This window comes from Agelaius phoeniceus, chromosome 7 (assembly GCF_051311805.1).
Source record: "Agelaius phoeniceus isolate bAgePho1 chromosome 7, bAgePho1.hap1, whole genome shotgun sequence".
Classification (NCBI taxonomy): Eukaryota; Metazoa; Chordata; class Aves; order Passeriformes; family Icteridae; genus Agelaius; species Agelaius phoeniceus.
The window spans coordinates 50,827,130-50,852,176 of NC_135271.1; the positions used below are offsets into that span (position 1 = coordinate 50,827,130).

A 25,047-nucleotide genomic window follows, 5' to 3' on the forward strand; every position below is an offset into this window, starting at 1 on the left:
TCTCTCCTTCCCTCAAATTAAAACTCTAGCCTTGATTGTTCACGATCAGAATAGGAGTCTTGCTGAGAGGGGAAGCAACCTGCTAAAAAGGATGAGAAAAGAACACTAAGGTTGTTCTTTCTTACTTACAGTTTTAAAACTTAAAATGCTCTCCTGAAGAGGGAGAAAGTATTTCTTTCAAGAGAATGTTTTAGATAACTTTATGTGTTCTTTGTTCAGAATTCAATTTTCAGATATGCCTCAGAACTTAAATTGTTGTTGTTAGGTCGCCTGTAGCTTAATTAGTACTAATTGGTTTTGTGACTGGCAGATATGTTAATAAAATATAATTAAACATGTTGGAACTCAAGTACAAGATGAGTATACGTCTGGTTCTTCTCTGCATTATAAAATTGATTCTGGGATCTCCTGAACTGATCATGAAGCCCTTATTGCTGTTAGTCACATTGTTCAAAAACCTGAAAGTGTTCAGATGGTGTTCAGTTTTCTTTTTTGTTTTTAAAATACAAATCAGAGATGTAATAGTTTCTAGGGAAGAATGCATATTAACATAGTAAGGTGTTAAGGTTTAATATAGTTAGTGGTGCCTGAAACCACTCTTGATTTCCTGGTTTATGGTGTCTGGAAGTTGATTTGAGTCTGCTGTGACACAGAATTTTGAAGCCTTTGCTGCATCTCTTTGGCTACTCCTGTGTATGTGTGTGTACAAGTAAAGCATGGAGCTAAATACTGAAAGATGATTTCTGGTTAATGGTAATCCTGGGTAAAATTATTCTCTTCTTGTGTATGTAATGTGGTATGCAGTTCTGTAGGTATTTTTACTCACATTTCACTTTCTTCTTGCAGTTAAAGCTGGAGGTATGAGAGTGTCTAAAAAGCAAGAAAGTGGACCTGCTGAGAAAAATGCTAAACTTCCAGGAAAAGAAAAGTCAAGGTATTACAATGCAGGGCCTGTTTCCCCCTGCCCTGTAGTTCAAGTTCATAGGCAATGATCCTTGAAAACAAAGAAAACTCTTATTCTACAAGAGTTTAATTCTTAAATTATCTTGTGCAAATTGTAGATAAAATAATACTGATATTGAAATAAGTATTGACTTAAAAAACCCCAAAACCCAACAACTTCAAAACCCAAGGATAGTGCCTTGCAATGAAAGGTAAGGCTGAATCTCATCTCTATTGTCATGTTTTATGGAACAGAAACTAAAACAATGTATTACATACCTGTGCCTAATAAAGGAATGGTCAAACAGTTTCCAGTGAAATAGGAATGAACTTTAGGCTGTCCACATTCTCAAGGAAATTAAACCCACATCAACTCCCCCAAGGAAGAGTCTTATCTCCTGTATAGGCTATACTCCCTATTTCAATCTAAAATCTAATTTGGCTTTTGCTGTTTGCTACTTTATAAGGTTAACCAAACTGTTTTGCCTTGAAAATGAAGGTATACTTCTATTTTGAGTAAAATAACAGTCACCAGTTGATGTGGTCATTAAAACAAGTATTTTCTTGCAGCTTTTTCAAAGACTGAACATTTTTCCTAAATACTGCACTTTTCTTAAATGTCACTTTACAAAAAGTTAAGTTAACCAATATAAGGATATGACAGTAAAATTTGAATGACTTGTGATGTTCCTGAAATTTTTTGTTGTTGTTGTTGTTTTTTTTCTGGGATTAGAAGCTTTTTATTTTCACTTGTTGCCAATTGTCTGGGTGTAATTTTTTACCTGTCTTCTCCATAGTCATAGTTACCTAATGGTATAAACAGATCTTAAATAACATATTTGTCAGTGTAGCAAACTGTCAATTGCTAAATTGAAATGTCAGTAGGAAATGTCTTGCCTAATCCACAGAATCATTAACTTAAGCAATATCTGCTTTTTTAAGAGTTACATTTATGATATTTGGGGTTTATAATGATTTTTCACTACTCCATTTTAAGCTACAGATGTGTCAGTGGATATAATGGTATCATCAGGAGAATGTGCCATCTGAAGTTCTTCCTCTTGCTGAAGTAAATTGTTTCATATCCACAGATTTGTTTATTTGTGGAATATTGGTAACATGGTGTAATTCATTGGAATATGGAGAAGTTAATAGGGTAATCTTGTGAAAAAAAAGTTCTTGCGTGACAAATAGTTGCTGTGAAAGGAAACACTCTCCAAAAGCAGAGGGTAAATTTTTTTCATGGGTCTAAATTGGAATCAAGAAAATGTTTTGTAGATTGGGATATAACTGCTCAGCTTCTGAGAAGTTATTTCACAGTGTACAAAAAAAAATTCTTTTCGAGATATTCAAGGATATTTCATATACAGTTTCTTGGATATCTGAATAAAAATATGAGCCTGTCATAGATTTTCTGCTGTTCCATTCTGAAACAGCATGCCTTTTTTGATATGACATAGTTTTTAACGTGATGAAAAGATTTAGCTCCAAATCCTAAATTTATATTGCAAAATGTTTTGTATTAAGTCTGGAAAATGAAAGTGACAAATGCTTTGCGTTTTTGTGAGAAGGAAATGCTAAATATTTTTTTCTTCTGCTTTACAGTGCTATTGTCAGTTTTGCAAAACCTCAGAACATGGGTGTCTTGGTAGCAGAAGCACTGAACAAAGTAAGTCTGAAAGAAAAGTCAGGGTTTCTTTATAAAGCTAAACAGGAAAAAATGTTAAAAAGTGAAATTTCCTTAAACTGGTGTCTGGCAGTTGCAGGTGTTCCGTCTGGCACTAAATGTTCTTGGGATAACCTATTTCTGTAGTGGTTGCGTGGCTGAGCTGCTAGATGGCTAAAAAGTACCTGGGCTTCTGTCCTTGCTGTGATTCCTCTCCTAGTTACTGCAGCATGCCCTGGGTAGCTGTGCTCACCTGTGCAGAGAAGCACAGCCAAGCAGCGGGGTGTGTCCTGCTTGTCAAGTGGCATCGTGCACTAGCCTGAGTGAAATATGGGGAACAATTACCAGTGGCATCTAAGTGTCTGGCCCAGCTGGCATTACAGTGCCGAGCAAAACCTTGTCTTCAGTGCTTTATCCTACCATGGAAATCACTTTGACTCCTAGAAGGGTCCAGCAGAAATACGGAGCTGCTTGAGGGAGGCGGGTGGCAGGTGCTGGGGACACCAGGATGGTGACCCAGTGTCCTGCTCTGGGAATGATCCCCGAGACAACAGCCACAGCATGTCCTCTTGCTGTGCCGTCTGAGGCCTGAAATCACTCACTCAGGCACCTTTTGACTTCTCCCTTAGGAATACTACGGGATCTTGTAAAATCTTGTATCCCACAGCTGTAATGGACCCTTCTGTTTATCACATGCTTACAGCTCCTGTCCTGTGTCTTATTAGGCTGTTGGTGCAGACTTACCCCTGCCCTTTGGAAGAGCTGATTTCACAAGCAGCTCTTCGGTTTGCATAGTAATCTGAAGATCTGACAGCTGTCATCCCTTTGTTACACTTGCAATGTTCAGACTCTGAAGCATACAAGAGTTCCTCATCCCTAGAGCCCAGTAAAACATCAGTTGCATAATTTCAACACAAGCCTTTTATCAACAGTTGTATTTATAGATTTAGCCTGTAAATCTTGAATTTTTGTTTAGACTTTTTAATGAAGAACAGATACGACTCATCCTCCTTCTCTTCCACCTGTCCTCATCCCCTCTGTTCTGACCCACCATTTCCTTCTCCTCCTGGTTTCCACAATCTTGTATATGAAACTTCCTTGCTACTTTAGAATGTGATAGTTAGTTACTGTAATAATTATGATTTTGAACCTGGGAAAATAAGAATTTGATTCAACTTACTGTTAACTCTGACATACTGATTATTTGCTGTGTTTTCTTTATCTTGGAAGATCATTCTATGAGCTACTAAACAAGGGAAGAAAAAAAATCAAAAATTCCCGAAAGGTAGTCAGACTAATATCACTTTGAAAACAGAAATTATAACTAAATATACCAAGTTAGCATGAGTTCTGTGTATTGATCACTTGAACTTTTTGTGGGTTTAGGTTTTACTGCTCCTTTTAAACTACTTTAATAGGATAAAATTTAGAAAGAGAATAGCTGAAAATCTGTATTCTATCACAACTTTTTTTCTCCCCCCTTTAATGTTACAGATGAGCCACAAAATCCATGCAGCAACATTACAAGTGGCTCACCAAAAGCCACAACCTACCTTGGAGAAGTTCATACTGCCTAAAAGAATTTACATTATTCAACAGCCACGGAAATGTTAAGATAATCATTAAAACACTTATGTTTACTTAAAAGTGAGTTTCTATTCTATATAGCACTTGGCACACTGTGGTGAAATGCTCAAAAGCTGTGTGCCTTGTATCTTGCTGTGTTTCTGTTACTGACAATAAAATATGAGAAGAGTTACTAAATGTACTCAGGATTTATTACTATATCATGGCTTCTCTCTAACCTGGTGTTACTGGTATATAGTAATTACTCAATGCCAAAAAGTCTAAGTTTCACTTACTGTGTGAGTTTTGAGTGAAGGAATGGGAACTGTCAGCCCTCTTGTTTTGGGGTTTTTTTTAGTTTAATGGTAGCAAAGCTGATGTGAACATTATTCTAAGAAAGCATGACTGAGAGACATGGGGCTTCTTTCAGTTGAGCCTGAGGTTTTCCATGCTGAATGCAGGCCTGAGGCTTACTGCATGATAAGTAATTCACAAAGTCCTGTGAAGGATTTCTGTGCAATGAAAGAAGTATTTTTTGTTTGCATTTCTTTCTGTAAGAAACCCAGCTCCTCTGCAGAGATCCAGCAAGCAGGAAGAACTGAGTGGAAGCAGTCTGTCTGAACCTGTTTGGGGCTAGGGTGGATAAATGAAAGAATTACCTGACTTGGAGCTGAACCCTTGGCATAGGAGGGGGCAGGTGGCAGGGAGGAGCCAAGGTGCAGAGAATGCTATGGCTGGAGTTTGGACTCGGTAGCATGGTGTATGAGACCTAGCACTGCCTGGCAGTAGTACAATCATGAAGGGTCAAGCTTAAAAATGGGGAGGAACAAGTGTAAATCCCAGTCCAGGCAATGTCCTTGAGCCATGACCTGCTTGCAGTGACAGCAGGGACAATAGGGCCAGGGGATAATACTGTCCTGCTGTTGGGAGTTGGTTGTGGAGCTGCACTGAATCAGAATTTGACCTTTTTTTTTTTAAGGTAGTGATTGCAGAAGAATATGATTCTGATTCTTTCAAAACTGATTATTTGACCCTTTTGGTGTGCAAGAAATTGATCCCCACAGAGAGTGGAGGTTTTTGATCTGTTTACAGTTGTGTGCAGAAAGGGCTGCTGGGTGGTGAATTGTCAGAGCTAGCATGGAGACAGACCAAGGCAGGCACACCTATAGGTTACAGTCTCAGGCCAAGCAGATCTTACTTCACTCCATGGTTAAGTTGCTGTTAGCTTCTCTCTGTTTCAGTCTCAAGGTGTAGTGCCCAAGAAGTCGTGGTATGTGCTCAGTGAGCAGTGGGCTCTTGGTGGGCAGAGGGGGCTGAGCTAGAGATTTGGCTTTTACTGTTATAATCTAATGAGGAAAGTTCATGGCAAGGGCAAGTTCTCACCATAGAAGCAGTCAGACCTGGGGGTTTGTTGGCCCATCATATAAAGTCCTGAATAAAAAGGGTGTGATCTTTTTGCTTCCTCCCCTTCAAGGACATAGGACATCAATTTTTTGTTTTCTACATTCCTGCAGCCATTGCTCCTATTGCTTAACTGCTTTGTTCTCTGTCTTATTATTTGGAACTTTGTTCCTGTTAAACATCAGTTCCCCACTTCTGTACTTATGATGCTTCTTATACATATCATAAGTCTCACTTTGGAACTGTCACATACTTTCCTGAAAGGAATCATGGGGCTGACAGGTAAATCAATTGCTTCATGATTTCCCAAATGCAAATACATAGTGCTGCAATTCAGACAAAGCATAATAGGGTTAGTATTAGGAGAACAACAAGATAAGACTTCTCACTTAAACTCCCTGTAGTGATGGTTAGTGACCATCTGAAAAGTGTCTTACCACCCCTGTGGTAGGACACTTTTCACTTGTTCCAACCCTTGTGTGCTTTCCACATCACAATGGACAGTAATCAAAGTATTTTATCCATTCTTCTGAACTTGTTTCAGCAGTTGTTGCAGATCATCCTGCTATAATAATTTTCTTACTCAAGTGAGATTCATCCCAACTGGGGTGGGCAGCAGATCTTGAATCAGCATATAAATATACTGCAATAGCTGATAATAATGTGACAGGAACGGAATAATTGAAATCCCACCCATTGATTTTGGTGAAATTTGGAACACAAACATTAGAGTAATTATCTGTATCTACAATAAGGTTATCTACAAATATGAAGCCACAAATTGTTCTCATATAAGCACGTAGTTTTCCAGTATATTAAAGTACGCGTTCATGAGCTTCATCAGGATGGATTTCAAAATGACAAACACTATTCTGAATCCAGACGAATGTCAGGGCTTTGGTGTTAGTGCACAGGTGAGTCCCTATTCCCATGCAGTGCATGTATTAACACTGATGGTTTGCCATTCCCCATGGGCACACGGGGAATTCTCTGGGGTAGGGTTCGGTTATGATTCAGGCCTAGTGCAGCGACTGAGTGATGGACACTGAGGCTCCTATATGGATTAGTACCAGGACTGTGCTATTGATGGTATTATAACGGACTAAATGCCACCAAGGCTGGAATTCCTTTGCAAATTCAGTCATTATTCCAAATTACTTTTTGAAGTTCAGTGGGTGGAGGTGCCTTCTTCGCCTTCTCTTAAAATTGCTGCTGTTGATTGTATCCGCAACTGAGCTCAGACGTAGCTAAGAGAAAAACAACCTTCACCTTGGTTTGCACCAAGTGCCTCTGGGATCAACTATGAGCTTGCTCATTGATTCTTTCCCACTGAGGCAATGTGTCAGATAAGAGCCATTGATTAGTTTTTAATGCTGGTAGAGAACACCACAGAGGGTGTTGCAATTTGCTTAAATCACTTATGGTTGTGCTCAGGTTATTTATAAGTATTTCAGCATCTGTACAATTTAAAACTCCCTGTGGTTCCAGTCACAATTCTTCTTATTCCTTGTGGCGTTTTGCCCACGTAGCCAATCTGTCTTGCATGGGGAGCACATCAGGATGGTGACCACATTGGTTTATGTGTAGAAATATTAATCTGCATTACTAGTTCTATTTGTTTAAGAAACCAAGGTGGATTAAACAACATTTGTTGCTGATCTGCATTTTTGATCACATGGTCTAATTTCAAAAATTTTGGGGAATTAAATTTTCTCATCCTCTTTGACTAGGGCAGATGTAATTGTTTTACTTTCAGTAATATCTACCTTGAGTTTAAATGTTAGTCCCATATTATGGTGGTACCAAAGTCATATAACAAAAACAGCTTTAACCAGGGTAGTATTATACCAACAACCCCACCTTTTGGTGGCACAAAATTTTGAGCCTTTTGTGCTTGATTCTGTTGTACCATTAAACATTGAAATCTGAGTGGCTTTCCCATGTGTAGATCCATCCATCATTTTGCAGCGTATCTGAATTTTTTCTTGGGTTGTTTCTTTCAAGAGAGGAACCCAACTATACCTATCCTAATCCTACCCATGTTCTAAATATGCTTCAGCTCCATGCATAACTATAGCAGTGAAATTGTACACTAAAATTGTATACTTAACTTCATGCTTAATGTTAAGGGTGATACTCAAAAAATGGTTATACTGTCAATGAAGATTCTTTTTAAGGTGCGCTTTCCACATGACTGCAGTGGAAAGTTACTGCAAATATGTGAGATAATCCCTCTAAAATCAAGGGATCCTGGGAAGGTTATCCAGAGTTAGTGTTGCTATTTAACACTAATGTCTGCATCTTTTCATCCATCCATCAAATGCAGATACCCTTGTGTTGATTAGAGATTATGATCACAGGAGGTGGTGATAAGTAGCATGTGCAATAAATATTTTGGTTACACCTTGAATAAATAGAAAAAATTAAAATACTGCTTCTCCTTTGAAGACAACTGTTTTTTATCTCTGGTTCCATAACTGACTGATAGCCACTTGTGAAATACTATCAGTGTTATCCTGGACAACAGCAGCAATATACTTTATGGGTGTTGAAGTTGTAGGTATGGGATTTGGAAACCAGTCTGCTTTTCTATTGTTTACAGCACACTTCTATTCCCCAGGCTGGCTCTATGGCAGTGAATACTGATATGAATGTCAGTGAATAAACAGGACTTGAGTCCAAGCTCTCCATGTGTCAAATGACTATCCATGCTCTCAAAGCCAAAATTAGCACAGTGCACTCTAATGTACTGATGGCCAATACATGCTCCCTATACAAAGAATATTTGTAAAATCTTTAGAATTCTAATCTTTATGTTTTTTATTTCTGAAGAAAATCAATAACTAGGGAAAAGTTGTAGGGGTCTGATTCTTCAGGCCTTTATAAACATCACTTTGTATGAAGCTTTGTATGAATGTTACGTAACTGTTTAAGGCAGTGCATTCAGGGAGGAGGGATGTGCTTGGTGTAGAAGGGAACTGTGGTAAATCCCTTTGTGGCACAAATCAGGCAGTCATACAGGGATTGCTAAGGATGGAACAGGTCTGTCAAAAAGCCCTTAGGCACTGCTCTGTGCAGTGCACACTTGGCAAGTGCAGTCCCAGAGATGAACTAAGTACATTCCCTAACTCGCGTTTCTGGCAAGACCGTGTCTGTGGGCAAACAGGAGTTCTGCAGCATGAGCTCAGCCCATGTGTCTGAGCTGCATCAGCCCACCCAACCCAACAAATCCAGGTGTGCCCTGCAGCAGTACCGGGCTCCCCTGTATGTGGAGCACTGCTGCAGGGTGCTGAGGGAGTGCCCAATGGCCTGCCAGAGAGCAGGCTGGAATGGAAAGGATCTTCCAGGTGCTGCCTGGGTAAAACTTTCACATGTTAAAACAGGTCCAGACAAGAACCTAGGAGGTCTAGTTTTGATAAACTTTGTGTTGTGGGTTTGCCCATTTTAGAGCAGGTGCAATCTCCTCTTCTGCTAGAGGATGAATCTTGCAGATCAGGAAATCCTGGCAAGTGTTCTGTTCCATGTCCTGCTCAGTCAGGTGGTGTCCAGTTTGTGTTTACACCATCATTGATGATACTGTGCTGAGGCTGTTGTGCCTTCTGTTGCAGGGAATTTGTTTTATTTAGTTCAAGCTGTAATACTTAGCTTTCATTATTTAAATATGAATTGCCACCAAATTCAGCACATAAAGAGCAAATGCAGTAGGTTTGCTAGAAAAATCAAACCTCTGCAGGAAGACTGTTTTCAGGCTTTTCATGGACTATTTCAAACAATGTAGGCATTCAGTGAGAATGACATGATTTCAGGAAAGTATTTCTGCTCCTGATCTTTGTTTCACCATATTGGAGGACACAATGTTGGTTAATATGCAGTTGTTATTAGCTGTAGCCCTCAAAACACCTTACAGAGATGGGAAGCCAAGGGACAATGAAAGCTGTGAAAAGAGATTTCAATACATGTTGGTTGGTTCAATGTCTTTGTCAGCTTGGTAATGTCACGTGTGCTGTTTGATGGCCTGAGACACACACGCTCTGTTGGACTTCTCTGCAGGGAGGAGTTTCCTCTGGGGCAAAGAAGAGACTCTACCCTTAAGCACTTGGTGCTCCTGGGTTGGGTGGTGCTGGACAGAGCTGCTTGGGAATTCAGGACTGTGCAGCTTGTCACTGGTCCAGCAGGAGCTACAGGATATGCTGTTCAGTGCACAGACCAAGGCCTGAACTGAAATGAAGGGATTCCTGAATTTTGTGTGAAACTGCAGCAGATGAAATGGCAAAGAAATTACACATGGCGAGACTGGGAAGTTGCAATAAAACAGAGCTACAGCACAAGACTTAATCAAGACTTAATTTTAATAAACAAATAGTAGCTGTTGTTTAGAGCCTTTGTGCGTTGCAGGATGTACTTGTTCAGCCTGTTCCTCTCTAAGTGGTATGCATAAATCTGCAAATAATTTCAAGCACAGTAACCTCTGCCTGCCATATCAGCCCCAAAACTCCTGGTAAGTGGTGCATACATAAGTCAAATAATTTCCTGAGTTCACCTTTAATTCCAGGATAGAAGACTTTATTTCTACAATGTAAAAAAAAAAAAAAAAACCAACCCAAATTCAGTGGTCTAATCATCTGCCATACTCATATTGTTCCTGTTGGGTGCATTTCCCACAGCGTGTTCCCAGGAAGGCCCCTCTTGGTTTGGAAATCTTGCTCTTGTTGAATACCCTTGTTTTCACATGTTGTCATTCCTCCTCTTCCCTCCTTGCACCTTCTTGCTGCCCTTTCCTCCTCAGCCTGCACAGGAGAGCCAGCTGGTCAGATGGCTGGAGGAATGTGTACTTTTATAGTATGTTTATGGTTCTTGTCATACACGGCCACAGGTTCTACTTGTGGCCATTATGCCACTCCTGCTCAATTTTAAAGAAAAACTTCTAGATTCTATTATTAGCAGAAATTTCGGTCTGATACTGCATTTATAATGGGCTACCAATGTTTACTTCATTCCAGAATTGAAGAGAAGGACTACCACAGCTCTGAAGTCTGAGTATTGTGGGGGGATAGAATGTAAGAAAATAAAGATAGTGCAGAAGGTAATCTCAGCCCTGAGGAGTTGCAGCTGTACTAATTACCAAAGATCAGGAACAAGCCTGCCCTTAATAGGCCACAGCTGTGTCCAATAAGGATGAGTGCTATAAAAGAGTGGGTTTACTGGTTGAGAAGAGAGCTGGATGGAGTTTGTTGGATGTGTTGTGAAGAAGGCGTCAGTGCTGTGAGGAGATGCCCATGAGAAGTTACCAAAAAGGTATGGAACTTTTGCAATAAAATGACAACAGAGTATTGTTGAGTGTCCAGCTAACAGGGACTCTCCAGTTGTTCATTAAAGCAATTTTATAGAGGTTTATAACTCATATCAAGAGAAGCTTATGTTGTTTCAAAGGTTATTAATTATTACAGGTGTAGTGGATTTGCCACAAGAGGTTGCTGTATGCCTACAGTTTGTTCCAGCTCTGCCAGCTGAGCTGCTCTCAGAAATACTGCTGTTTTCTGCCAAGGAGGTGTATTTTAATCTGCTGAAAAAGTTTCAAAGAAAAGGATAGATAAATTTATAAAATCCTCATTTAGTATTTCATGGGGGACATGACTGCCTAGAAGCTGTGAAGATACAAAGGGTATCCATGGTACCATAATTCCATGGTAACAAAAAGTATCAGACTCCCCACCCTTCCTCCAGTCTCTGGGTTCCCAGCTGGAGTCAGGTACAGGTGAGGCAGCACAAGGAACAGGAAAGAGTGCAGACTGTATTGGTATTGAGTACATTCAGTATGATTCTCTCAGTTTGTAGATGCTTACATAGTGTGTTTCTGAATGTGGTCGCTTCATAACAAATTAATTGCTCCATGAAATAGGCAACATTAGGAAGCTGGATATAGCATCCCACAGTCAACAGTTATGTATTGAGAGATGAAGTTCCTGAACCCCTCTCTAGACACAGTGTATTTCTTTTATATTTGGGCCTGACTTCTGGAGAGAAATTCAGAAGTTGTTGTTATTTAAAGGAATTATTAAGGCTTTTCTTGAGTTATGATAAAAATATTTTATATAATAGTTATCATTTTAGTTGCAAAAAATGTAATTACCATATACTGAAATAGAATAGTCACTACAATGAAGATTGGTATTAAAATTTAATTTCAACTCTCTACTTTCATTGATCACAACTTTATTAAATTCTTTCTAGTTTAAATTTTTCACATTCAGTATGTTTTTTCAAAGTTAAAGAGAGAGTTGGAGCAAACTGAGCTACCTTTAAGCTGCATAAGCCTGAAATATTTGTTTTTTATATGTTACAATCAAGAAATATTAAATAATGAAAAGTATGGTTATCTATTAAAAAAATAGCTGAAATTGAAAACTTTTAATTTGGTTTGTTTTGTGGATCTCAGCCTTAAAAAGTAAAACAAATCAAAACCACAAATTTAGACTGATTATGCTGAAGCTGTTCACAGATACCAGTCAAAGGTGACAGGTGTGTTGCTCATCTCTGGTATGTGTGCATTTGAACTCTTCTCCAGTAAAGTCTGTTGAGGTTTCTCTAGACACTACTTGTAAATATGTCACAAGGAGCTCTCCAATTATGTCAAAAGTTCTAGCTGCTGGTTCTAAAATTAGTTTTGATGCCTTGAATTGTAATGACTAAAAAAGACAATAAAGGAGGTAACAGGGAGATGGCAGAATGTCCAAACACTTTGCAGAGCTGGGCTGTAAGGAATTTAGGAATTTGGCTGGCAGAAGTGGCTACACTGCATGCTTCTGCTGGTTGAAGTGCATATGCTGTTCTAAAAACTTACAGCTCACAAATGGACTTTTTTTCCCCTTGTCTCATGCTCTGCCAGTGAGGAGGCTCACAAAGGAAACTGGGAGGGAGCAGAGCTGGGACAGGTAACCAAAGCTGACCAAAGGGATATTCCATACCATAGAATTTCATTCCCAGTCTATGAACTGGGGGAGGTACCCAGAAGGGCCTATCTCAATTTGGGAAGCGGGGGGGGTCTGGCATTATTCAGTCAATGGTGAGCAATTCCATTGTGCATCACTTGTTTTTTCCCTTTTTATTATTTACCATTATGACTGTATTAATTTTATTTTCAATTATTAAACTGTTATTATCTCAATATGCAAGTTTTACTTTGATTCTCCTCCACATTCCACTGGGGTGGGGGTGAAGAAAGTGGGTTGAGGGAGCAGCTGCATGATGTTTCATCTCCAGATGGGTTTAAAATCATGACAATCTACTACCTTAAAATCAGTAAATTAAGGATTTAATACCAAATTATTATGTTGCATGAGAATGAATCTGCTGGGATAAAAGCATCTGCATTGAATGGAAACCTCTGAAATTTACAAATTACCTTCCCTGAAAACACCTTCCAAAACCAAGAATTGGGAATAGTAGGTTAAGATGAGAAGCACGAACTAACATAAACAACACTGAAGCGGAGCTGAAAAAGGGGAAAAGTCTGATTTTGAATTTCTCTAGCTCCCAGCATATATGTTAATACAATGAACACTGCTGCCATTCTATTTCAGTGTGATCTGATTCCTGTTTTCCTAAAATAAAAAAACTACTAGAAGCTTGCATGATAAGTGCGAGACTGAGGAGAGCCATAACCTTTGTGAGAAGAAGAAGAAATTACCATGGAATTATGTGCTGAAGAATTTCAGTGGCTAGGAATGGATAAATCATCTGAACAAATGAGTGGAAGGAGCACAAGGCAGAACAGTTAAAGTAGAACAGCTGTGAGCTAAATACTTCCCAGAAGGAAGCTACTGATGGGAGCAAAAATCTTTACGTTCCTGATATCAAAAGCATTTGCTCTCCTGAGACAAATTGGGAAGCACTAGAATCCATTGTGAGCTTTCCTGTGAAGAAGGACCTAAATCCAATTGACTGTAAGTACTATTTCAAAACTTTTGGGTTCGTATCTAGAGGAAGAGAGTGCTAGTGCTGGACCTGCTGAGGAATAGATCCAACAACAGTGGAGTCATACCTCAGTTTCTTGTCTCAGATTTCAGACACAAAATCATAAAATGCTGCCCAAACTTTTGACATTTCCTCTTAGAAGGAAAATTCCTTTATTTCCAGATATAGGCCTCATCACACTGGCAAAATGTAGGGAAGAGTACGTGATTAAGCGGATTCTCCACTGGGGAAAAGACACCGTACACTTGCTGCTGGCTGAGGTGCTTACAGCATCCTCCCCTTGTTCTGGAACCAATCTTCGGCTACCAAGTTGCTGAAGTGACAGTGAAAGAAGAGTAATGTCACTTATTGCTGTTGCTCTTGTCACCCTGAGGGCTTTGTCTCCAGTTCTTCTGCTCTTCTGACACCAAACAAGGCAGTTATGGCCAATGTTCTGCAGAGACTGTGCTGCTTGTGCATCGGCCTGTCACTTCTTTCTGAACACATACATGGATTGTCTTTGTGCCCCTTACAGACACATTGGAAGACATCTTGTGAAATGCTTGCATGGTGTAGAAAATGTTCTAGAATATTCTGGCACTGTAATTTTGCGGTTAAATTCAGATTTGCTTTGTCATGATGAATTAAATATGAAAGTAAATTAGAGTTTGCACAGAAAACAGCAAATCCTTATCTATTAATTTGTAAATGTATTTTGGATTGCCCCTACATTTTCCTTTCTGGTGTGAGGAGGATTTATTTTTGTATTTAATTATATGAAATTGTAGAGGTTGTGTGTAGCAAAGCTAAGCACTTTGGCCTCTGTGCAGGGAATAGCTACAACATTGGACACTTGGGGTGGAAGAAGCAAGCAGCTTCAGGTTGGGAGAGAAAAACATGTGAGCTGAATGTTTCTGCTGACACTTTTGATTGATGTGCTCATAACAACGGCATGCAGATCACCACTGCGAAACCTGTGTTATACTTAACATAGTTAATACCACCAGGCACTTCAGTGCTAATGCCACTGATGTAAGACAGTTATCTCTCTATGTGTGACATTCTCAGCCAGAGATAATGCTCTTTGGTGGCTACTTTGCTACAGCTTATTGGGGTTACCATGGGTGCCCCACAGTAAAATTACCACTACCTCAGGTTTTTTCTCATCAGCTACCATCTGAAATGTCTTTTTGAGGAGCTAAATATTTTAACACTCTTGCTGCCCGGCATCATCTTCAGCCTTCAGATCAGTTTTGTGGATTTCTTCTGCAGTCTCTCATTCTTCAGTATCTTGGAAGATATGGATGGATAGATCGGGAATGCTGTTCAGAGGTAATGCCACCTCTACACGTGCTTGGGATCGTTCATTTGTACAGGTAAAGAACACACTGGCTGCTTCTGGAACAGCAGCACTGATGTCATGTGGTTTTGCCATGGCAGCCCCATACCCTTTTGAAAGTGTTGCTTTCCAGGACGCAGTTTGTCTTTTTCTGTGTTGTGGGCAGGGCCACACTCCTTGTTCCTCCTACACCTGCCATTTCAAATCTGGCTGTCAGAAATGCCTTGTGTGGTCCAGTTCAGAAAGTAACTTGGAACAGTCAGAGATCTTAACAGAATCACAGAATGGGTCAGTTTGAAAGCGACCACAGTGGCTTATCTGGTCCAACCTCCCTGATCAGTCAGCGTCATCCCAGAGCACATGGCACAGGATTGTGTCCAGACGGTTCTTGAATACAAGCACCTGTGGAGGGAGACTCCACAACCTCTCTGTGCAATCTGTTCCAGAGCTGCCGTTATTATTTATATTATTTATATTCCACTCGTCTTTTGCCGTGTGCAGCCTTTATAAGCTCCGATGCGATTACTTTCGTGTTTCTGATGGAAGGCTGCTTTGGGTAGAAGTGGATGGCCTCCGGTGCGGGGCTCGGGGCAGGAGCCCCCTGCCCCGAGCTGTGCCAGTGGGTTCCCAGGAGCAGAGCTCAGCCGGGCGGAGCGCACGGATGGTGGGGCGCTCCGAGCAGCGCACGGTCCGCGGGCCCGGGCCCGGCTCTGCGGGGCTGAGCGGTCGGCGTTTGTGGAGCAGCACCGCAGCCCGTGGAAGGGCGGCCCGGCCGAGCGGGCACTGCCTCGCTGCGCCTCACCCAGCGCTCCAGCCCGGCCCCGCTCCGCTCCAGCCCGGCCCCGCTCCGCCCCAGCCCGTCCCGCGGGGGGCGGGCGCTGCCGCCGCCCCTCCCGTGAGCTCATCCCGCCGCCGCGCCTGCCCAGCCCGGAGGAGCCCGGAGCAGCCCGGGCTGGGCCGCGCGCGGAGCCCGAGGCGAGGGGCCGGGCCCGCCGCTGGGTGAGACCTCCCTGCCTCTTCTTCTCCTTCCTTCTTCGCCCCGCGCCCGGCCGGGCCGGGGGCTGCGCGGGGTCGGCGGGCGCGGAGCCGCCGGTGAAACTTTCTGGCGGAGGAGCGTGTGCGGGCATGTCGGGCAGGCACGGGCCGGGGGCAGGGCGCGGAGGGGCGCGGCCCGGGGCCGGCGGGGGTGGCCCACCGCTCGTGAGTGGCCCGGGGTGGCCGGGGCCGGCACGGTCCGGGGGAGGCGCTGCCCGGGCGGGGCCCGGCCGGGATTTCCGCCTCTCCGGCCCGCACTGTCACGTTTCGGTGACTGGGGCGGTTTTCGTGCCTTTACCAGTAAAGATCTGGGGGGGGAAAAAAAAAAGCTGCTTTCTTCTAAAGTTGCTTTCTTGGTGGTGTTTCTGTTTGGTTTCGGTATTGGAAGGCGAAGAAGAGCCCCTGAGAAGAGGCACAACGGCCCGGGCAGAGCCGGGCTGCGGGTTCGGCCGTGCGGGGATGGGATGGGACGGGACACGTGTGTGCCTGTGGGCAGCGACCTTCTTTTGACGGCTGGGGCAGAAGGGCCTGCCCGAGAAGTCATCAGTGTTCCCTGCTGGGATCTCAAGCATAAAATGATGAAACAATAAGTTGATTAGTTTTTAATACGTGAGTTACTGATAGTGCATAGTAACAGTGTATTTTAAAGCAGACTTTCTTAAAGCTTTCTGCTTTCTCAGTATTTGTTTGCCATAGCCTCATAATGCATATTTGTTAGATAGGGGACTGGGTCCTGAGTTGCTGTTTTCAAAACCAGAATGTGTCTGGAGATACCTTTGTGTGGGGTCGGACCCCGGGGGATGGAAGGAGGTTTGGATGCGCCTGGGTGTGATGCGGATGTGTCCCCTGCCCGTGGTCCCTGCTCTGTAGCCCCGCGGGTGGCAGTGGCGCTCGCCTGCTCTGCCTTACATGGCGGTCTCTGACGAAGCCGGTGCTTTTGCACCATTTGGAAAGCTAACAGCTGAGGATGTGGGAGGTTTACTTTGGGCTTCTGTGACTGCTGGGTGTAAAAACAGTTGGCAAGAGGTTTGTTCGCTGGTCTGGAGTATTTTAAATGTTTTACTCATCCAGCCTACTTCAGAGTTTTGCAGGATTATTCAGTATATGCAGAAGTCCTATGTTACCTCGTATTTTTGATAGCTGTTGCTTAAAAATAGCCTGATACTTAAAAATTGAAAATACCAGGGAATTTGGGAAATAAGTGTGATGCCTTAGATCCTAGAAAATTTCCTTCCGCTGTTATTATACAGTGGCCAAAAATGAACCTTTCCCACTTGTTCTGATCTGCTGTATAAGTGCTGTTTAAGTGAAAAATGGGAATATATTATTAAATAGTGCCAGTGAGCAAGGTAAACATAAGTACTGCTTCTTTTTGCCACTGTTTGGGTAGTGCATTCAGCGCTTCGTTTATGTGGATGTTCTGAAGTTCTGGTTGCCTTGCTTTCTCAGTGTCGCTAACCATTGGAATGTCCAAATGGTAATGAATTATATCTGCTTTAGAGCCAAAACATATTTGGTTCATGGCCAGAGTTGCTCAGCTTCCCATAAGAGTATGTAGGAAAAAAGACATTTTGTGTGTATGACCACAGTCCTGAAGTTGATGCCATGGCAACTTTGTGATCTGAATTATATGTTGGATGGCAGCTGAGCAGTCTTAGCAGAGGTGTTTGTTTTTCTTTAGCTGAACTTCTTCCTCTTATCAAGATTAAACCTTTCTTTGAAGGTGAAAGATTGTTTAGCAAGTTTTCAAACTCCTGTGCATGTAAGAATATCAGCCTGATCTGTTAGTTATTTGTAATGACATCCATAAATATCTGTAAATTGTAATTTATATCCATTATTTTAAAATTAAGGTTTATATGTAGGGATGCTGTTTTGACTAAAAAGTGGTATTTCAGGTTCTTTCAGGAGTTAGATCTTCATGTTTTCTGGAAAAATAGATAAAGGTCAGCTTTAGGTTTTATGTGTGGGAAAGTCTGAGAAAACTGGGTTAGTTCAAGTCTTTTTGTTGCTTTCAGCTCCCAAGACTTGATGTGGAGGTTGGAGAGTTTTTTTATCACAAAGCTGCAGCAATGGAAAAAAAAGATCTCAGCATATGGCCTAACAAATGTGTAAGGTCTTATTTCTTAACAATATGTTTGTGTATAGGAAGCACCACTGTTAGAAAACTGACCTCTGAGTATTGAAGGCATAGCGTAACACCAAACTGAAGAAACCCCAGAAGCAACCTCTGGAACATTACATGATCCTCACTACATTTAGTTTTGTGTTTAAGTTTAGTTTGATAAGTGCATCTTTTTTTTTTTTTTTTTTTTAATAAGTTTGTTTTTGTGGAGCCTTAACCTCTCTGATCTTATCCTGAAGGGAAGTAAATAAAGGGATCAGTTGCTCATTAATGCAGAATATCTATTGTGTGGTCTAATGTTAATATGTTTGTTTGCTCTGCTGTCTCCTACTATCCTTTCCTTTTAAAATTCATTGTTTAGCATGACTGAATTAATCCTTCTGTAGTCATTGTACTTGAGAAGTTCTGTAGAGGTATTTCAGCATGCTTAATTGACTAGATTATTTATCTAAGTATAAAACTGTAGAGCTCAGGGGATGATCTCTATGCTGTGTTTGGGCTCTCCACAGATATTTTGGAGTCTCCTGTGGTGTCCATCTCCTGCTCACTGGAGTGTAGGAGAGTCTGAACTGGAGCACAGTTTCTATTTCATTTGGTTTGTGCTTCAGTCAAACAGGGTGCTTTTGGTCTCCTTTCATAGCTAAAATGTCCTCTTGCTCCCCCTCCCTGTCTTCCAGCTTCATAAACCTTGAGAGGTTTATCCAGTGTAGTGATTTCAGATTTTTGTGCTGTGTAGGTGATACATCACTGTGTAGGCTTTTTTCATCCATCATCGTCACTCCTGCTTCTTGAACTATATGCATTCTAGTTCGTGTTCATGGAATTACTTTAACTTCTGAAAGTCCTGTTTCTCTTGTTGTGTTTCTGGAATTTTGTTTTTGCTCCCCCTCTCACCAAGAGGAGGTTTGCTAAGCCATAAGCCTAATCTGTAAAGGTACATTGTTACTAGAATATTCAATTTTGCAATATCTTAGCTTCAGTGCTTGGCCTCCTTGTAAAGTATGGAGATACTCCTGTGCCTGAGGGATGTTCATTAGAGTGTGGGAACAAAGGGCCAGGCAGCTGTGCCTGTGAGAGGTATTTCTGCACTGAGTGATTGGAAGCGTTGCTGGCACATGGGCTTTGCTTCCTGAGGTGGTGTCATCAATTTAATATTTCACATATTTTCTCCTCTTGATCTGGAATACTAATTTCTAATGAAGGTGCCAGTTTGAAAGCAGAAGCTCCTCTGGCTTTTGGAGTGACCGGCTATGCAGATCGGCCAGCTGTGGACAGATGTGAGGTGTCCCGGTGGTGTCTTGGGTCCTCGGGTGCTGGCACAGAACAGTTTGCTGTCAGCCTCGTGGCTGGTGTGACACCTCAGCCTGGGATTCTTGCTGGGCTGCAGGAGGTATGTGCAGTGATGGCAGCGGCGAGTTCTGCCACGGCCCTTACTGAAATTTAAGTGTCTGGTCAAGTCAAAAGCTGCCTTTACTGGATGCCGTGGAAGTTGGTGTCAGTGCTCACTGAATTACGCCTGTCTGACCTTTTCCTGTAAACACTCTATGTCAACAGGTGCAGGGTTATGGTTTGCAGTGTTTGTGAGGTGACTGACTCGGTGAGGCACTCTTTGTGAAGCACTTCTCAGGCACTTTTGCAGTCTAAATGGCCAAAATAATTTTGTGAATGCAGCTGGTCTTGAAGTCATCTAGTTCTTCCTCATGTGCATTAGAGAATTCAGCTGTATCTGGGTGTGTATGAAATTGGAAAACTATATGCAGCTTAAAGTTCTAGTGATCTTAAATATTGTAACTACATAATGAATATCTGCAATATATAAAATATATACAAAGTTACAGATATGTATTTTGAATATTGGACTGGTTTATATCAGCTGCCCTTAATTCATGGTGATGCAAGTTGGAACTTGTAGATTATCATTAAATGCAGATTTCCTCCATGTTTTAGAGTTCTGTAATACAGGGTGGTCTTAAAAGAGAAAAAACCACCATAGCCTACAGTAGAATTGTTCTCAATCTCATCTCGCTCTGCAGCAGAATTCCCGCCGATTAGTGATGCAAGTGTTAATGGAATTTATCACCTTTTATTTTTAAGAAAAGATGCCTGGTGGCCCAGCTCTGTCAGAATGTAGGGGGGGTGCCAGGTGACAGTGGCGCATAGCCTGCCTGACACAGAGGTGTCACAGCTGTCAGGGCCCTGGGGGGATCCTGAGGGTGGCTCAGTGCAAGCCATAGGCACACAGGGCAGTGTGGGATCCTGAGGGTTGGTCAGTGTGAGCCATAGGCACACAGGGCACGGGGCAGTGTGGGATCCTGAGGGTGGCTCAGGACAAGCCATAGGCACACAGGGCAGTGTGGGATCCTGAGGGTTGGTCAGTGTGAGCCATAGGCACGCAGGGCAGTGTGGGATCCTGAGGGTTGGTCAGTGCGAGCCATAGGCACACAGGGCAGTGTGGGATCCTGAGGGTTGGTCAGTGTGAGCCATAGGCACACAGGGCACGGGGCAGTGTGGGATCCTGAGGGTTGGTCAGTGTGAGCCATAGGCACACAGGGCACGGGGCAGTGTGGGATCCTGAGGGTTGGTCAGTGTGAGCCATAGGCACACAGGGCACGGGGCAGTGTGGGATCCTGAGGGTTGGTCAGTGCAAGCCATAGGCACACAGGGCACGGGGCAGTGTGGGATCCTGAGGGTTGGTCAGTGTGAGCCATAGGCACACAGGGCAGTGTGGGATCCTGAGGGTTGGTCAGTGCAAGCCATAGGCACACAGGGCACGGGGCAGTGTGGGATCCTGAGGGTGGCTCAGGACAAGCCATAGGCACACAGGGCACGGGGCAGTGTGGGATCCTGAGGGTGGCTCAGGACAAGCCATAGGCACACAGGGCAGTGTGGGATCCTGAGGGTTGGTCAGTGTGAGCCATAGGCACACAGGGCACGGGGCAGTGTGGGATCCTGAGGGTTGGTCAGTGTGAGCCATAGGCACACAGGGCACGGGGCAGTGTGGGATCCTGAGGGTGGCTCAGGACAAGCCATAGGCACACAGGGCACAGGGCAGTGTGGGATCCTGAGGGTTGGTCAGTGTGAGCCATAGGCACACAGGGCACGGGGCAGTGTGGGATCCTGAGGGTTGGTCAGTGTGAGCCATAGGCACACAGGGCACGGGGCAGTGTGGGATCCTGAGGGTTGGTCAGTGTGAGCCATAGGCACACAGGGCACGGGGCAGTGTGGGATCCTGAGGGTTGGTCAGTGCAAGCCATAGGCACACGGCACGGGGCAGTGTGGGATCCTGAGGGTGGCTCAGGACAAGCCATAGGCACACAGGGCAGTGTGGGATCCTGAGGGTGGCTCAGGACAAGCCATAGGCACACAGGGCAGTGTGGGATCCTGAGGGTGGCTCAGGACAAGCCATAGGCACACAGGGCAGTAGAGTGTGGCCATGGGAGAGCGGGGCTGCAGGCAGGAGCCTGAGTGCTGAAGCTCCTTGTCCCTGAGTTGTTTCTTACCTTTCTGCCTGCCTGTGCCCCATCTAGCTCAAACAAATCTGTAATTACAATATTCAAGAATTACAGTGTTTGCAGCAAAGCCTGAAGACTTTGTAGGAAACCTTTTTGGCCTGATGCAGGCTGCGGTGCGTGCTCTCGTTCTGATGGCCAGGCACCCTCGGCTGTGGTGGAGCCTCTGCCTGCCCTGTGGATGTCACTAGCTGTCACATACACCTGCTGAGCAGTGGGAGCTGGTGTCACCTGTTCTGTGGAGCCCTTAAAGTGCATTTTCAGATGTGTGTAGGGTGAAGGGCTGCTGCTTGTTTGCTGCGTATCTCATATATTTGATAATTAACTGCTTTAAGACCAAAGGGTCCTGTAAAATGTTTGCTGCACTACACTGCAGTTGTGTATATGGTGTAGGTTGTTGTTTTGTGTTGTTTGTGTTTGCTAGTGAGGTTTTTTTGGTTTATTGTTTGGAGGTTTTTGCTTTCTTTTTTATTTTTTTAAGACTCAATCTTAGTCATGGCTAAATTTAGCTCCAGCAGGAGAGAAGCTGGAGCTTGTTAGCACACAGGAAACGCCCTGACAGGAGGTTTTTGATGTGTGTGTTTGTGTGTAAATGTGAACTCTGCAGCTCCACGATGGAGTCAGGCCTGTGGACCTTTGGGTAGGTCACAGTGGTTTTACATCTTTAAACGTTGTCTTAGATTCTGGTGGAACTTCGCTACCTTAAGTAGTAAATATGTCTTACAGCTTGTCAAAAACTGGTAGTTTTAAGTTAAATACAAAGCTATTCCTCTTAAAACAGCAGAGGTGTTTAATTGCTGAAAAGACAGTTCAGATTTTATCTCTTTCAGCTTTGTGTTATCTAGAAAAATGCTAGAATTTGTGTAGTCTAAAGACTGTGCTTTTCTCTTTTCAGTCATTTACAATTAAACGAATCCATTTCTGTCTCAGCAGGTGTCCCTTCCTTAGGATCTATATTTCTGACCATGCTTTAACAATTAAGTATTTGAACAATATCCAAGTAAGAGTAAATAGAAGCACAATATGACCTTTGCTTTTTGGAATTTAAATAAGGTGGAAGTTGGTAGAGGCTTAGGTTTGATTCTTTTTCTGTGTTGTGTGTGGGTTTTTATCTTTTCCTGTGTTGTGTGAGGCTTTTTGTTACTTGGGATTTTTTTGTTGTTGCTTTTGAGCAAGAATGACAAAACACAAAATATTCTCAGTGTGGGTTTTAGGGAGACTGGTTTTGTCCAGAAATGCCTTTGAGTTCAGTTGATTATTTAGTTAATATGCTTCAAGGTCTGTTTTACACTGGGCTAAATGCCACTGAGGTTGCAAAGGGATTTTTTTTTTGTGTTAGTAAGGACTGAGTTCCTGGATTTTTCTACAAAATTTTCCAGCAATTGAAAGTTTGAAGAGGAATATTTCTGCCACAGAGCATAGGCATGATAGGATAAAATTTTCAGCGCTCCCTAACTACTGATACAGAATGTTTATGTTCATGCAAGAATTCCTTTGAAAAGATAGGAGACAAGACATAAAGGGAAGACTTTGCTTTACTTTAGAGATAAACTACACTTGACAAAGGTAGAATGGAGTATAGGAACATTGTTGAAACTGTTGTGCAGTTTCAGAATGCAGTGATGCTGGTATATTCAAAACTCTAGCAATACAGAGCTGGTGTGGATGTTTTTGTTTATTTATTCTCTGTCTAAGCCATTCTTTGTGCCACTGTGGTATGTCACCAGCAGCTTATAAAGTGTTTTATACTCATTTGGAGGTATTGGGCATAGTTTGAAAGTCTGAGGGGGAAAAAAGACCTAATTAATATTGGGTCTTTTCCCCGACCAAAAGTGTTGCACTTTGTCCTTTTAAGACAATAAGGAAAGAAGAACAAAAGTGACATTAAATTATTTTTTTTTCTGCTGGAGTTCAAAGCTTGGTAAAAGTCTGCACCAGAAGAAAATGCTGAATGGTTTGTTAGGGAGGACTTGTTTCTCTTTTTGCTCCTCCATGCCCGTGCAGAAGGATCCCCCAAGGCTCTTGCACTCTGTGTGCCACCAGAACTGCCTTGGGTCTCACTGGGGATCTGGGCTTCTCCAGAAAGCTCCTTTTGCATGTCCCAGGCATCTGCCTCACTAGCATTTGGGGAATCTCACACTGTCCCACAATCTGGTAGAAAAAGTTTATTGTCTACCTGTTTTCATCATCTCTGCTAATAGGAAAAACAGGTGCTTTTCTTCTCAGTGAGCCTTGCTTGAGCCTCCTTTCTTCAATTCTCAGCCTTCCCCAGGAGAAAAACTGAATTTTGTTTCTTTGCAGTATTTCTTCTGTTGGTAGGATTTTGACCTGAGTGAGTTCTTGTTGGTGTTGCATTGCATTGCTTCTCTTGGTGTATCAGTGAACTCTACTCATGTGATGTACAGTGGGCTTGTAGGTGTCTCAGGAGCAGGTTAAGGGGAGGCAGTATGCACTGTCTTGGCAAACTTGTAAATATTTACACAGACTTAAGATTTTAATGAATAATTACTTTTTTTTTAAAGTGTAAAAGTCTGTGTTCCACTAGTAGTCAAATTCTGGTTGTGAGGATTTAAATTTATTTGGTTTGGACGCTTTCCTGTGGAAGGAATGCTTTCTGGCATCTGAGTTAGAAACTATAGTGGTGCTTGGCTGTTTAATTACTGAAAACAACAGGACAACTGCAAAATTTTAATAAATACAGGCTTGCCGAGTATTTAATATTTTTGGTAAAAGCATGTAGGATCTTGTCTACACCAGGGAGTTATTGCAGGATGGGGGCGGGTGTAAATGTGAAGCACTTTCCCCCTTGTGTAGACAAGCCTTTAATTTTCTTGAGTGAACTCTGGGATGTTCTGGGTATTCCATGTTCTTGTCCTTAATTTGAGCTCTGCAGGGCTGATAAGAGTTAGTCATACTGCACGCCTGTGTCTGGTTCACGTGAATGACCTCCCTAGTCTGGGCTGTGTGTGTGTGAGGAGAGCCCCCTGTGTCAGGCTGGGGCTCGGGGAGGCTTGTGTGCCATGCCATGGGGCAGGAGCGTGCAAACAGCCGGTATTGTGCTGGAACCAGGGCTCCCAGCACCACTGCCCTGTACACTGGCGTGAGGGGATTCAGGGCAAAGAGTTGGGAGAGCGTGGATGGTAGAGTGTTTGCTTGAGCTTTACACTACACAAGAATGCCCGAGTCTGCTCCGTAAAACAGCACAAGCGGGTAATTAAAAATGGAAGGCTTGCATTTCATGAGAGACAGAAAAAGGCAGCATCCCAGGATCTGAGGTGGAAAGCAGGGAGAGTAATATTTTTGTTTTGCCTCCTTCTGATGAGTGAGATTTCAGGAAATAGCCAAGCTAATCTAACAGTTTGCCGTGATTCGGGGGAGTGGCATTCCTTCCTCCTGTATCTGCTGTGAGATCCTTCTTTTTTCCTATGTCATCTCCTCTGTAAGCACAGAGAAGATGAATCACATCTGACACAATGCAGCAGGAGCACAGGGCTGACCCCACTGGCCATCT

At 42.8% G+C, this 25,047-nt stretch overlaps 1 protein-coding gene across 5 annotated transcripts in view; it reads left to right on the plus strand.

Moving 5' to 3' along the window:
• The first annotated feature begins 2,552 nt into the window (after nucleotides 1–2,552).
• Nucleotides 2,553–25,047, plus strand: part of TANC1 (tetratricopeptide repeat, ankyrin repeat and coiled-coil containing 1) — a 74,097-nt gene continuing 51,602 nt past the window's right edge. For 3 of the 5 annotated variants that reach the window (XM_077181832.1, XM_054636207.2, XM_077181835.1), the window contains exon 1: nucleotides 15,741–15,866. The gene's annotated coding sequence lies outside the window, so the exon portion shown is untranslated. Of the gene's footprint in view, nucleotides 2,612–15,740; nucleotides 15,867–25,047 lie in introns of those variants that run through there. The other 2 variants (XM_077181836.1, XM_077181833.1) reach the window with 2 other exon arrangements.